Raw genomic sequence first — 13387 nt, 5'->3', positions numbered from 1 at the left:
TCCCCTTCTCTGATGTGTGTTGTTTCCACAAGTGTGGATATTTTATGGCTTAAATTATCTGAAAAATGAGTCTCTGGCGCTTTCCAGAGATAGAAAGAAATCCAACAAGAAGCTTGAAATCTGCTTTGGAGGGTGATATGATAGGTTCCTAAAATGGATAGGCTCAGGGCATGCTCATGCTGTTTGGGTAGCTGCTAGGCTTTGAGTAGTGTGAGATGAGAGGATGCTGGAGGCTACCAGCTCCTTTTTCAGACTTTTAGACTTTCTAATAATCCTTCCATTTTCAATTCCAGCCACCACCCCCACCTTTTTAGGTACCTGGTGTATTCCTGATCCTTCTTCCCAGGGTTCATCCAATCAATCTGCTTTCCCTCCTTTCACAAATGTATTGACTTCTCATCTATAATTTCCTCTCATGTTATTTTTCTTCTTGTGGATTTGTACTTTGTTTTTTATTCCTTCATTTTTATTTTAGTGAGATTTTCAGAAGGATCAGAGATAAACAAATGTGATCATTAAACAGAAGTTGTTTATCATTTTTTAACAAGTGATGAAATCAGAGAAGAACAGATATTATTTTAGGTTGTCATTAAACACAGAGAGGGGTTCTACATAAATTGAGAGGTAAAGACTTGTATATAAACATTTATGTTCAACTAATTGGAAAAGTAAAATAAAAAATAAGAAAGAGCAGATTAGGAAGCATTACAGATTGAGATTTCTTCAAAGCTGCAGAATTCATCTGACCACATTTTCAACTGGATTAATGAAAGGGGTCCAGATTAAATGAGAAAAACTATGCAAGTTCTTTCATATCACTATTTCTGCTTTTTTTGAATTCCTAATTTTGAATCATCCCTGAGTTATCCGGATTGTAACTCCAGGACATTCTATTTTCTGAGACAATGTGTATCTAGGAATGTCTTCCTTTTACCCTCATACCTGGAACACAACTTGTGCAACTATAAAATCTTTTAGTTGTTTTTTTTCTTCAAATTCCTTTAGATGTTCCGCATTGTCTTGGGAATGTAGTCTTATACAGAAGTTTGAAGCCAGCTTGATTTTTGTTCATTTCTATATAACCTGCTTATACGCTTCTGAGGACTGTTTTCTTTATCTTTTAGTTCTTGAAATCATAAATGTTAACAAATTTGGGTTATATGCTATTGACAGTTCAAAGATAACAGCAAAATTACTGTAGCAGATATATACATTGACACATTTCTGAGCTTAGGGTAAAATATGGAATAATGTCATAATCTAGAGTTCTTTGGATCAGATGCAGTCCTGCTTGATTCTCTGTTCTAATTAAAAAATTATTTTTAATTTTTAAATCAGATTTTCTGTGGATTATTAATAACCACTGGGATTATAAAATAAAAGTCTGTAATAAGCAGAATCACTTGTCTGGAAAATTCTTACTTTAAAATCTGTATAAGTCTATATAACTACTTTCACCCTCCCATTTTAAAATATCAAAGCTGTAAAGGCTAGCTAGTGTTTACCCTTTTTTAGGAAGTGACATATATGTAGAGCTCTAGCTTTTATATCAGAGAGTGGATATTGTTATAATCCGACTTGGTCATTTTATAGGCAAAAACATTATTTAAGAAGATTTAATTATTTAATTTTTCAATTTTTTTTTTTTTTCATTTTGGAGAAATCCTCTATTCAAATTACAAGTATTGTTTTGTTTCTTTCTGACCTTGTTGTCTCAGGCTATCATTTTTATAGGCTGTAAGGTCCTTAAAGGTAAGATCAGCTATCATTCATTTCTATATTTGTAAGGCCAATCCTAAAAATCAATTTGAAAGGAGCTGAGATGGGGCAGACTGTGGGTTGTGTGCATTTATACTAAGCCTACATTTAAGAAAGGAGTCACAGCAGCCTAACTCCCACCACTATATGCTCCTCGGGGCCTCCCAGATCAGACAGCCTACCCTCTGGCTCTAGTCACGAACATCCCTTCTGAAGGCATGGGTTGCAATTGAACATACACAGAATATTTGCCTTTGGAAGACCCATTGCCCACACCACCCATGCAGATTAACTGAGGAATGGTACTGTCAACAGCATATTTGACAGTATCTTGAGAGTCTGAGGTCAGGGCTAGGATCCCTGTTGTGAAGCTTTAGTACAGTTTAATCAACAGCCAATACAGTGCAAACACTGAAGCAGAAAAAGAAATGCAAGTTCTGAAATCTTCTCAGAGAGGTGAGATTTAGCTAGAAGACAGTACTAGAGAACAACATAAGATAACAAACAATTCATTGCTAACTTATGTTTGGCACAGAACATAAGAAATTTGGAGTCATACATAATGGGTTCTCAAAAAGTTTGTGGAAAAATGGAATTAAAGGATAAAAATAAAAAGTATAAACTTTAGTTCTCAACATAAGCTTGACCAAGTTCAAGACACTTCTGTAAGTGATAATACCAGCCATTTAGTTCATCTTTAAAGAACTGAGGTTCTTGGGAATTTAACCATGTCAATGCAGTCTTTTTTACATTATTAGCTGAGGATAAGTGGGTGCTCTTTATATATTTTTTAAGATTAGGAAACAAAGAGAAGTCAGAACTGTCAGTTTGCTGCAGTTTGGATGTTTGTCCCCTCCAAGTCTCATGCTGAAATGTGACTCCTAGTTTTGAAGATGGTACCTGATGGAAAGTGTTTGGATCATGGGAGTGGATCTCTTATGAATAGATTAATCCCCTCTCTGGGGAGCAGAGAGGTAAGTGTGTTCTCTCTATTAGTTTCTGCAAGAGCTGGTTTTTAAAGAGTCTGGCACCTTCTCCACGTCCCCTGCTTCCTCTCTTGCCCTGTGCTCTCTATACAGGCTGGTTCCCCTTTGCCTTTTCCATGAGTGGAAGAACCTGAGGACCTCACCAGAAGCCAACCAGATGCTAGCATCATGCTTCTTGCATAGCCCACAGAACCATGGGCCAGATAATCCTCTTTTCTTTATAAATTGTCCAGCCTCAGTTATATTTTACAGCAACACAAATGGACTAAGACAAAGGTGGATGCCTAATGATTTCCCATCAAAATTCTCACAAAGTGCCTTGTTTGATGAGAAGAATGAGCAAGAGCTTTGTCATGGTGGAGAAGGACTCTCTGGTGAAGGTTTCCTGGGCATTTTTCTGCTAAAGCTTTGGCTAACTTTCTCAAAACTGTCTCATAATAAGCAGATGAATTAGGCTCTGAACATTTTAGGGACAACAATATTCTCTTTATATCCTCAGGGCATATATACCTACATAGCAAGTTGCACTATAGTTTATTCCCATTTAAATTAAAACTATTTAATCTTCATTCTCCAGAGGATTTTTAAATCATGTTTTCTGACCATTCCTTTAATGAGCAGGTAAAGTCCTGTAAGTAGTTTAAATATTTCAACAACTATCAAGTGGACTTGTGAGCAGAAACTTTCATTGTGATGGCTGGGTCATTGCCAGTAGAACTGAACTTCTTTACCTAATCAAAACAAGGTAACTCAAGAATTCTTCATCATGAATTACACTCTGGATTTATGTTTCAGCTTCTAGCCTTGCTGGAAGTTTGTGAGAGATCTGGTTAGAGTTAAAGAACTGCCTTCCTGGCAAGTAGGAGCAACACTCGTGCCCTCTCTCATGTTGTTCCCTAGCAAACTTCTCTAGCATTCTCTGGTACTTTTGTCTGGTAGAACTCCAGAGTCGTGATGGCTCAGATCAGTCAAAATCATCTGGGAATGATATCATCCAAATCCTGAAACCATCATAAAATAAATATCAAAACGTGTATATAATCACAAATAATAGTCACAGAAGAATCTTTAAATACTTCCTATTATAAGATTATTTCTTTATGATGCAAGTTCAAATTCAAGGCAAGAAGTAAAATTCTTCAAGTCAATAAATAATAAAATAAAGTAAGAATTCTAAACAATAAGTAAAAAATAACAAACTTATTTCAAGTTCCTTCTAAAATTATCATATCTATGTATCCCAAGGAATTCGTGTAACTTCCAAACTCTACGGTATCTATAGGCCTGGTAACTAACCTATATATTTTATTCTGTTTAATGCAGTTTAAAAATAGCTAATATGTGTTACTTCTAAATACCAGCCACTGTTCTAAGTGATTTGTATACATTTACCATTCAATCTGCACTTACCTTTTGTTATTCCTATTTAGAAACTGAGACACAGAGAGAAAAGTAACTTTCTCAAGGTTGCACAGGTAGGAAATGATGGAACTAAGATCTAGTCCCAGGCAATCTGATTCCAGCATCAAAGTGCCTATGACACACAATAATGCCTCTTGAAAATTCTTAATTTGTTATACACATTTATAAAATCCTATAATTTTAAATAGAGTTTCCTGAGTGGGAGGGGGAAGCAAAGGAGAGCTGCTCAAAAAATGTTAGAATCAAATGTTATACTGCTGTGTTCATTTTTAAAAAATCTTTTACTGTCCTCATGAGTACAAAGAAATGTGTCACCACCCAGATACACACTAAATTGGGTGTTCCAGAAATGGATTTGAATCCAAAATCTTTGATAATTATAGATAAGAGACATGGGAGAACCTAATCTAAACAAAATGATTTGAGCTAAACACAAAGCTCAAATTAATTGTACAACCTAGAAATGCTCTCTGAAAGGCTAAATCTTTGGATTTTTATACTATTTGGAAGAGGAGTGAGTTCTGTTAATAGGACAGACTTCGTGCAACATATGTTAAGAAAAAATTTGGAAGCACTTAAAAAATACAAGCTTGGAAGCTCAATCTTGCAAAAAAAGGAAAAAAAAATCCTTAAAATATTTTGGAGCTTTTAGGAGAAAGTCAATATTAAAATTAGTACAGAACATAGAGAAAGGGCTTTATGAGTCGAGTGACTGTTGTTTTTCTAAATGTCAGCATGGAAACCCAAACAGAAAGAGGTGAGTTGGGTCCTTGGAAATAGTGACTGGGAAAGCTGAGTGTTAAGTTTGTGACGTGGCTGATGGCAACCAAAAATTGTCAAGTGCATGATGACAAAGTATTTCCTGGAACTAGGGACTGCTGAAAGACATATAAACAAGGGTAATGTTGTGGGGGCATGTGCTTTAAACCAACATAGGGTCTATATGTGGCAATATTACTGGCAGTTTGAACGATATTAGAGCTCTCTGGAATTTAGAAACCATTCATAGATAGTTTGAGCTCTACTGACAATTGTCTGCATTGACAATCTTTGTTGAGAGGAAAATAGCCAATTTTGAAACACAACTTATACTCTGCTTTTATTTTAGCGTCATGCAAAAGAACCAATTTTAAAGCATAACTCTGCTTTCATGTAACACCATGATCTTGAAAATATAATACTTGGCTATTAACAAAGGCTAAAACTTACTTCATTATAGCTCACTAAAGAGACACCCTGAAATCATATGTAATCAAGTACTTAATTGTAATCAAAGATAACCTTCTCTAAAGGTGTGACCACCTACCCTAAGGAAAGCAGGGAAGTGTGTTCTAGTTCAAGCTAACCAAATCTCTCTGGGCCTTAGCTTTCTCGTCTGTAAAAAGGAAGGATTGGTCTAAATCATTTATAAGAGTTTGTGGGATTGTTGTTGTTGTTGTTTATACCATCCCTCATAATCAAACTCAGATATTGTTGATATGAACCTTTCTTAGATTGGATATCAGTTCCAACAAAAGAGAAAGGAGAACCAGAGGTATGTATATGTGTGTATCAGACACATTCACACATTCTAATACATATGTATTATACTCATAAATGAATATGGTGCTTGAGAAATTGACCACACTGTAAACTAAATAAGAAACTCTCTCTGTAAAAACCAGGGGAAAAAAAATCTAATTTCCCCAACAACATGCTCTCTCTAGAACATTTTTCTTCCCACAGAATAAAATAAGCACTTTGCAAAAAGTACTTATCTAAAGCACCAGCCTAAATAGAGTTGTGGCTCTTTCTAAAGGCTTGGCTACTTCTGGCTCATACCTTACCATTTATGGGAAAATTAAGTGTTTTTATTTAAAAGTCTTTCCCTTCTAATTAAGCAGAGGTGTAACTGACTCAACAATGGAGCTCTGGAAGCTAACAAACTAAAATGTCAATAAGCTAATGAATGGCACACTCTGTCCAAAGATATTACCAAGTGGCATTGATCCTGAATCCTAAGAAGAGAAAAAGACCTTTATATTAGAAAACAGGCCTTAGGAGGAGCTGAGGAACATTAGACCAATCATGATTCTTTCCCCATTACCAACTCTCTCTGATCCATAGGTCAGAAAGAGAAGGCCAAGGCTTGCTGGATTTTCAGGAAAGAGAAAAATCCCATAGTCCTCCAGCCATGAAGCACTTGTATTGTCTATATAGTATCTCCCAACCATTTTGTAAGATGAAATAAATTTGTTTAGCAGGAGGCCACCAGTGCTAAGGAAGCAGGTGATCAGGGTGTCATGCAATGATTGTGTCTTTTATCTACCTTTACACTTGGGGGTGGGGTAGAGAATTCTTTATACACTGACCACAGAGCAGCCTCAGCCTCCACAAAACTGTTACCTAAATCAATAGATCTCAGATTCTACAGTGATGTTAGCACAACTCTGTGAGCATACTAAAAACCACTGAATTGTACACTTTAAATGGGTGAATTGTATGGTATGTGAATTCCATCTCAACAAAGTTGTTATAAAAAATTTTTAGTGTGTGTAGAGTCAACTAGGATGCTAATATTTAAAATACAGATTCTTGAGTTTCCGGGGAAAGGGCAGAATCTGTAGGTGCTGGATAAAGGCAACTGCATTTTAAACAAATCTCTCAAGTGATTCTGATGAAATGACCCATACTTTTAAAGGAATCAAAAAGAGATGATATATTTTGGTACTTCCTCTAAAGCAACAAAAGAAACCCCACAAAAGTTCAGAATGGGCCGGGCGCAGTGGCTCACGGCTGTAATCCTGGCACTCTGGGAGGCCAAGGCAGGTGGATCGCTTGAGGTAAGGAGTTCGAGACCAGCCTGAGCAAGAGTGAGACCCCCATCTCTACTAAAAATAGAAAGAAATTATCTGGCCAACTAAAAATATATATACAGAAAAAATTAGCTGGGCATGGTGGCGCATGCCTATAGTCCCAGGTACTCGGGAGGCTGAGGCAGAAGGATTGCTTAAGCCCAGGAGTTTGAGGTTGCTGTGAGCTAGGCTGATGCCACGGCACCCACTCTAGCTTGGGCAACAAAGCGAGACTCTGTCTCAAAAAAAAAAAGTTCAGAAGGATCAATTTTAAAAACCCATCCTTCAGAAATCATAATTTGATCTCATTCCTAATTCCTCATCATGAACATAAATATTATCATTATAATTGGAATGGTGACCAAAAATTCTTCACTAAAGCCAGATCAGGAATCCCCTCAGATGATAATTAACAGGCTGCAAAGGAATTTTTTGTACATTTTCTTCCTGAATCTTCACAAAGAACTTGTAGAGATGTAAGAGCTGTAAAAATCATCCATCTTCTATAGATGGGAAGGTGGAGATTTACCAAGGTTAAATGTTTTGCCTCAAAACACCCAACTGATAATTGAACAATTGGTTTGGAAACCAGGTCTTCTGACTCCTAGTTCAGCACTTTTTTCACTGTAAAAAAATTTGCCTTTAAAAATGCTTTTTCAGCATGTACCAGCATGGCCTGCCCCTAACCTTTAGAAGCTATTGTTTGAGCACATTTATGAAGTTCTATTGTTAATGGTGCTAAAAAACTGCACATCCTTTTTTTTCTATCTGCAACACAAAAAGAAAATGCACAGTTTGACACACTTCCCCCAAATTCTCTGTGACAATTGTGCGTAAAAAACTGGATTCATGTATGTCAGCAGGGAAGAGCATATGTGAGTATGTGCATTAAGAGAGAGCAGCATATTGTATCTCTATGTGTTTGTAGAAAGAAGGATGGAACATTATTCTAATGTGAAATTACAATATAGAATCATTTATTAATTTGTATGTGAACTATTAAAGGAAACTAACATTTGTAGGATAATTACTATGCTGTAAATCTACCTCCCTCCTGTCACTAAGCCTCTGCCCCATTCCTTGAAGATACGTGCATCTGGCTCACCGACAACTCGACCCAGACCTCCGCCCATCCTCCTCAGGTGAATTAAAGGTCCTTGTGAATGTCTCAGGCCTCTCAATTTTTTTTGATATTCTCATCTTTATTAACCTTTACCTCCACTCCCTTTAGGTATGCACTCCAGAAACATGCTATCATCCTGGACTTCTTCATCTTTGAAATATTTATTTCAAATATCCCACTGGCCACCACTTGCTGATTGACTTCAAGGAATTCTCCAAGCATCTGGTCAACCTGTTCTTCTTTCTACTTCCTTTCAGGAAAATCTTAGATTTCATGTTCATCTCTTTAGTCATACTCAAGTCAATTTCCAAACCTCCTGGCCCCATTGTCCTTTTGTCACAGACGCCTAACAGATCTCTAACCAGGCAATCTGGTGATCTCCTTCCTCTGTGCTGACGGAGGGATCTGTGGCTCTCTGCAGTCCTCCCTCAAGCCTCATCTGGGTCTCAGGGCTGCCTGGAAATCCTTCCAGTCCTTTAGAGTGTTTCCACTTTCTTTAAATCTTTAAACACACTACGTTGGCTTTAAGGCAACTTAGAGAAACTCTCCCATTTTTGCAAAGAAAACAGAAGCCTTTTTCATGGGAATGTCCTCAATTTACTATCTCCAAATCTATAAAATGAACTACATACTAGAACCCATCTGTTCCTGCTTTTCTTTTGCTACAATGAGGTAGGTGTGTCTCCTTTCTATTTAAGGGAGGTACTTAGGGAGGTAATTCACATGCCTTTACTATCTCCCTCTCTCTGACTCCTTCATATTTTCATTCAAGTATCTGGAACCCTATTCTATCTTAAAATAAAAACAACTAATTACCCTGATCTGATCCCTACACATCATATGTATTGAAACATCACTATATGCCCTATAAATACATATAAGGATTATATGACAATTAGAAATTAATTAATTAATTTAAAGAAATAGGCCAGGCGTGGTGGCTCACGTCTATAATTCCAGCACTTTGGGAGGCCCAGGCAGGAGGGTCACTTAAGGCCAGAAGTCCGAGGCTACAGTGAGCGAGGATCTCACCATTGCACTCCAGCCTGGGTGACAGAGCAAGATCCGGTCTCTAAAAATAATGAATGAATGACTGAAAAAAAATAAAAACAAAACAAAAAACCTTTCTTATCCATAGGCTCTCCACAATCCACCATCCTTTCATTTAGTTGCTCAACTCAGAAGCTTGGGAGTCATCATTTATTCCTTCCTCTTCCTTATCCTGTATATACAATTGATAAACAAGTTCTACCAAACCCATCTCCTCAATATCTCTTTATTCATGCACTTTTCTCCATTTCCAGTGAAAAGTCCCTAAGTCTGTGCTGTCCAATAAAAATATAATGTGAGCCACATTGCTAAAGTTTTTAATTTTCTAGGAGCTACAGAAAAAGTAAAAAGAAACAAAGGAATTAATTTTGACAATATATTTTACTAATCCTTTATATAGAAAATATTATCACTTTATAGGATACAAAATGGATGAACCTTGAAGGTATTATGCTAAATGAAATAAGCTAGTCACAAAAAGATAAGTACTGTATGACTCTACTTATATGAGGTACCTAGAATAGTCAAATATATAGAGACAAAAAGTAGAATGGTAGTCGCCAGGGCCTGAGGGCAGGAAGGCAGGAGTCTTATTGTTTAATGGGCATAGAGTTTGAGTTTTGGCCTGGCGGTGACTCACACCTGTAATCCTAGCACTCCGGGAGGCCAAGGTGGGAGGATTGCTCAAGGTCAGGAAGGAGTTCAAGACCAGCCTGAGTAAGAGAGAGACCCTGTCTTTACTAAAAATAGAAAGAAATTAGCTGGACAACTAAAAATATATAGAAAAAATTAGCCAGACATGGTGGCATATGCCTGTAGTCCCAGCTACTCGGGAGGCTGAGGCAGAAGGATTGCTTAAGCCCAGGAGTTGAGGTTGCTGTGAGCTAAGCTGACACCACAGCACTCTAGCCCAGGCAACAGAGCAAGACTCTGTCTCCAAAAAAAAAAAAAAACAAAAAAAAAACCAGAGTTTCGGGTTTATGAGATGAAGAGAGTTCTGGAACTGAATAGTGGCAATGGCCGTATGACAGTATGAGTGTACTTAATATCACGAAACTGTACTCTTAAAAGTAGATAAGATGATAAACCTTATGTTATGTGTATTTTACCACAATAAAAATATATTTTTAAAAATTGTCATTTCAATGCATAGTCATTATAAAAAATATTGAGATATTTTACATCCTCAATTTGGATTAGTCACATTTTAATAGACATAGGTTGCTAGTGGCTACCATTTCAGACAGCATAGTTTGATCATCTCTTACCCAAGTCTATCATCTCTTTGCTGGATGGAAAGAGACCCAAGAGGAAGCTTCCAGTGGTGTCCTTGCTTCCCGTTGAGACCTCCTTTTATAAGGTCTATATACTATAGTCAGAATGATTTTCCTAAAAATAAAATCCATGTTGTTACCCACCACAGAACTTGGCATGTTTCTCACAGCTCTGTGAACTCTTACGATAATTTACAAGGCTCTGCAAACTGGACCATGTCTACTTTCTAGCTTCATCTCCTCATTTTCATAGACCACAATACAACACATGCACACACATGCGCTTCACACACAAAATTTATTTTTGTTCCTTAAAGCCCTTGAGATCTTCTTGGTTTCTGAGTCACTGTGTGTTCTGTTCCTTCTGTTTAGAATGCTCTTCCTCATCCTCCTTAGGCTAACTGCTGCTCATACTGTAAGTCTCGTCAGAAACTTTCCCTGATTCCCTAGGTCTGGATTAAGTGTTCCTCCTGTGTGCTCACATGGAACTTTCAGCTCCTTCTACCACGTCCTTTATCACACTATTGTTACCTTCTTTATATTTACCTGCCTGCCCCATTGACCCTAAGCATATTCAGGGCAAGGACAGCACTAACTTTGTCGCTTTTTAATCCCCAATCCCAAGCATAGTGCCTAGTATATGGTAGGTGCTCACAGACATTCATTGAATAAGTAAATGGTTAAATGTAGTCTTTCTTTAGGACCAAAAATGAAGAGAAACTTTTCAACTTGCAAAATCTCTTGTAATTTAAAGGTATTTCTTTCTCTTGTCCTTTTTTGATTTCTTGGATCTTGCTAATTTTCAGGTGAATTTGCTTCCAAAGAAATAGTTTCTTTAAGGTGGGTATTAAAAGTTAAAGAGCAGGAAATAGCTGTTTCAATAGAAGAAAGAGAGGAAAACTTCCCAGAGAGAACTGAATTGCGTAGCATACATTAGGAGAATTACAATAACATTTGATTTTGCGGTAAAATAACCGTTATTAAAGCGAACTGATGATCTCCATGTCCCTAAATCTAATGGACATTTTAAATCTTGAGTATCTTACCTGACTTCTCAGGTGCCAGTCTTTTAAAAGTTGCCTCCCTTTGGAAGCATTCTTTTCCCATTGGGTCCCTGAAACTTAATTCTTCTGGTTTTCCTCCTGTTTCTATTTGTATCTTTTCATTTTCCTTTCTCAATCTTTAAATGTTAGAGTTCCTCAAAGCTAGACATTCAGTCTCTTCTTGTCTCATTCTCTGCTTTCTCCCTAAACTCTCCCATCCAAGTCCGTGACTTTATTTTCTCTATAGCAATATCTCTCATATATATATATTTTAATGCCAAACCTCTCTTTATATCTCCAAAGCCATCATCTAAGTATCTACCTAAAAAATCTCCCTTGGGAGAGATGAATATACCCCAAATTGAACCAAATAAAAATATAATTAATGACCATCTATAAAATTCACTCTCCTTTCAATGTTTTCTGTTTCATTGCTGTTTGACTGAATGACACCATCCTGTATGTAATTGTTTAAGCTGGAAAACTAGGAATTATTTTAAATACCTTCTCTCATAATCCCTATTGCCAATATATTTTTATGTCAATCAATATATACTGAATTAATATTAGAAATGTTTTATATTAATAAAGCTGTACAGTGTTCTTAAAGCATATATATTTTTATTACATGTATACTTGCAGAGCTATGGAATTTTTTCTGGGGTTCCACACAACATTTATCTAAATGCTATTAAGTGTGGAGGAATTTTTATTGTTGTTTCTATCTTGAGGTACATCGGTAGAAAAGCTTTAGTCTTCCTAGTGAGGATAAGGGGAATGTCATCGCAGCATCCTCGTTTTTAGTCAAGACTGACAAGAAATGTGAGTGTTTTAGATACCAATTAACATCTATATCCTGATTCCCACTTTTTTAGAAGTTTGTACATGGTAACAAAAGCTTAGAATTGGACAGGAGCAGCATGAGGTAGAACGTTTGAGACTTAAACCTCTGAATCTAAAGGAAAAGCTATGGTTATCTTTTTCTTCTTAATTTGTCTCTAATCAGCTAAGGCTAGTTAAAATAACAGAGAAAATACTGAGAAAGAGTATTTCATTACTGTGAAATTGCCTTTATCTCCCTTTCCCTTTTTTTGATAAGTAAGGGGGGAAAGTTCTATCTCCTTTTGTTACCTAGAATTAGTGAAAAAAAAAAATCACTGGCTGCCAATCAGCTTGTCTGTGCCCAGCCTTATTGGTAGTACCTGGAGAGCCCAGCCTGGTGTTATAAAATTGACAAGACTGTTTCTCATTTGACCATGTCACATGGTGACACGGGCAACACATGTCTATATGCTTACTTTCGTCCCAGAGAGCATCATTCTTTTTATTAATTAGAATTTAGGGTATATTATGGGACATAGAAATACCAAATAAAGTGACTTAAACATTAAGAAAGTTTATTTCTCTGTCATAAAACTTCAGATGCAGACAGCTCACTGCTGGCATGGTGGCTACACAGCTGTTTAGGGCCCATGCTGCTCCCACCTGCCCAGATGTGGCCTTCCTCTTTAAGTTTCAGCCTTCACTCTGCAGCTAGATTTAGCCACCACACTAAGTTCTGGCTAACAGGATGTGAAGGGAAATGAGGCTGTGTCCTTAAAGGAAGGGGATATGCCTTTTCGGCCACACTATTGCTTGAGAGGGTAAAAAACGTCATTATTCCTTATGGGCATATGTTCAACTAAAAGTCAGGAGATTTATTATCATAAAAGGGAGAAGAGACATTGGAGACAAGTAGCAATCTTTAGCATAGGCTTAGAAAGCATTTCTTCACACTTGGGGTACTGAGTTAAGGGTAAGATAACCTTGATTTGACCTCTGCTTTCAACTTCTCTACCTGTGTGAACTTGGGCAGTTACAATGTTCTTGAGTGTTTGCTTCTTCCTTTAATATTCCA

The sequence above is a fragment of the Eulemur rufifrons genome, chromosome 1 (assembly GCF_041146395.1).
Source record: "Eulemur rufifrons isolate Redbay chromosome 1, OSU_ERuf_1, whole genome shotgun sequence".
Classification (NCBI taxonomy): Eukaryota; Metazoa; Chordata; class Mammalia; order Primates; family Lemuridae; genus Eulemur; species Eulemur rufifrons.
The sequence above is the reverse complement of the archived record's forward strand: the minus strand, read 5'-3'. Positions refer to the sequence as shown.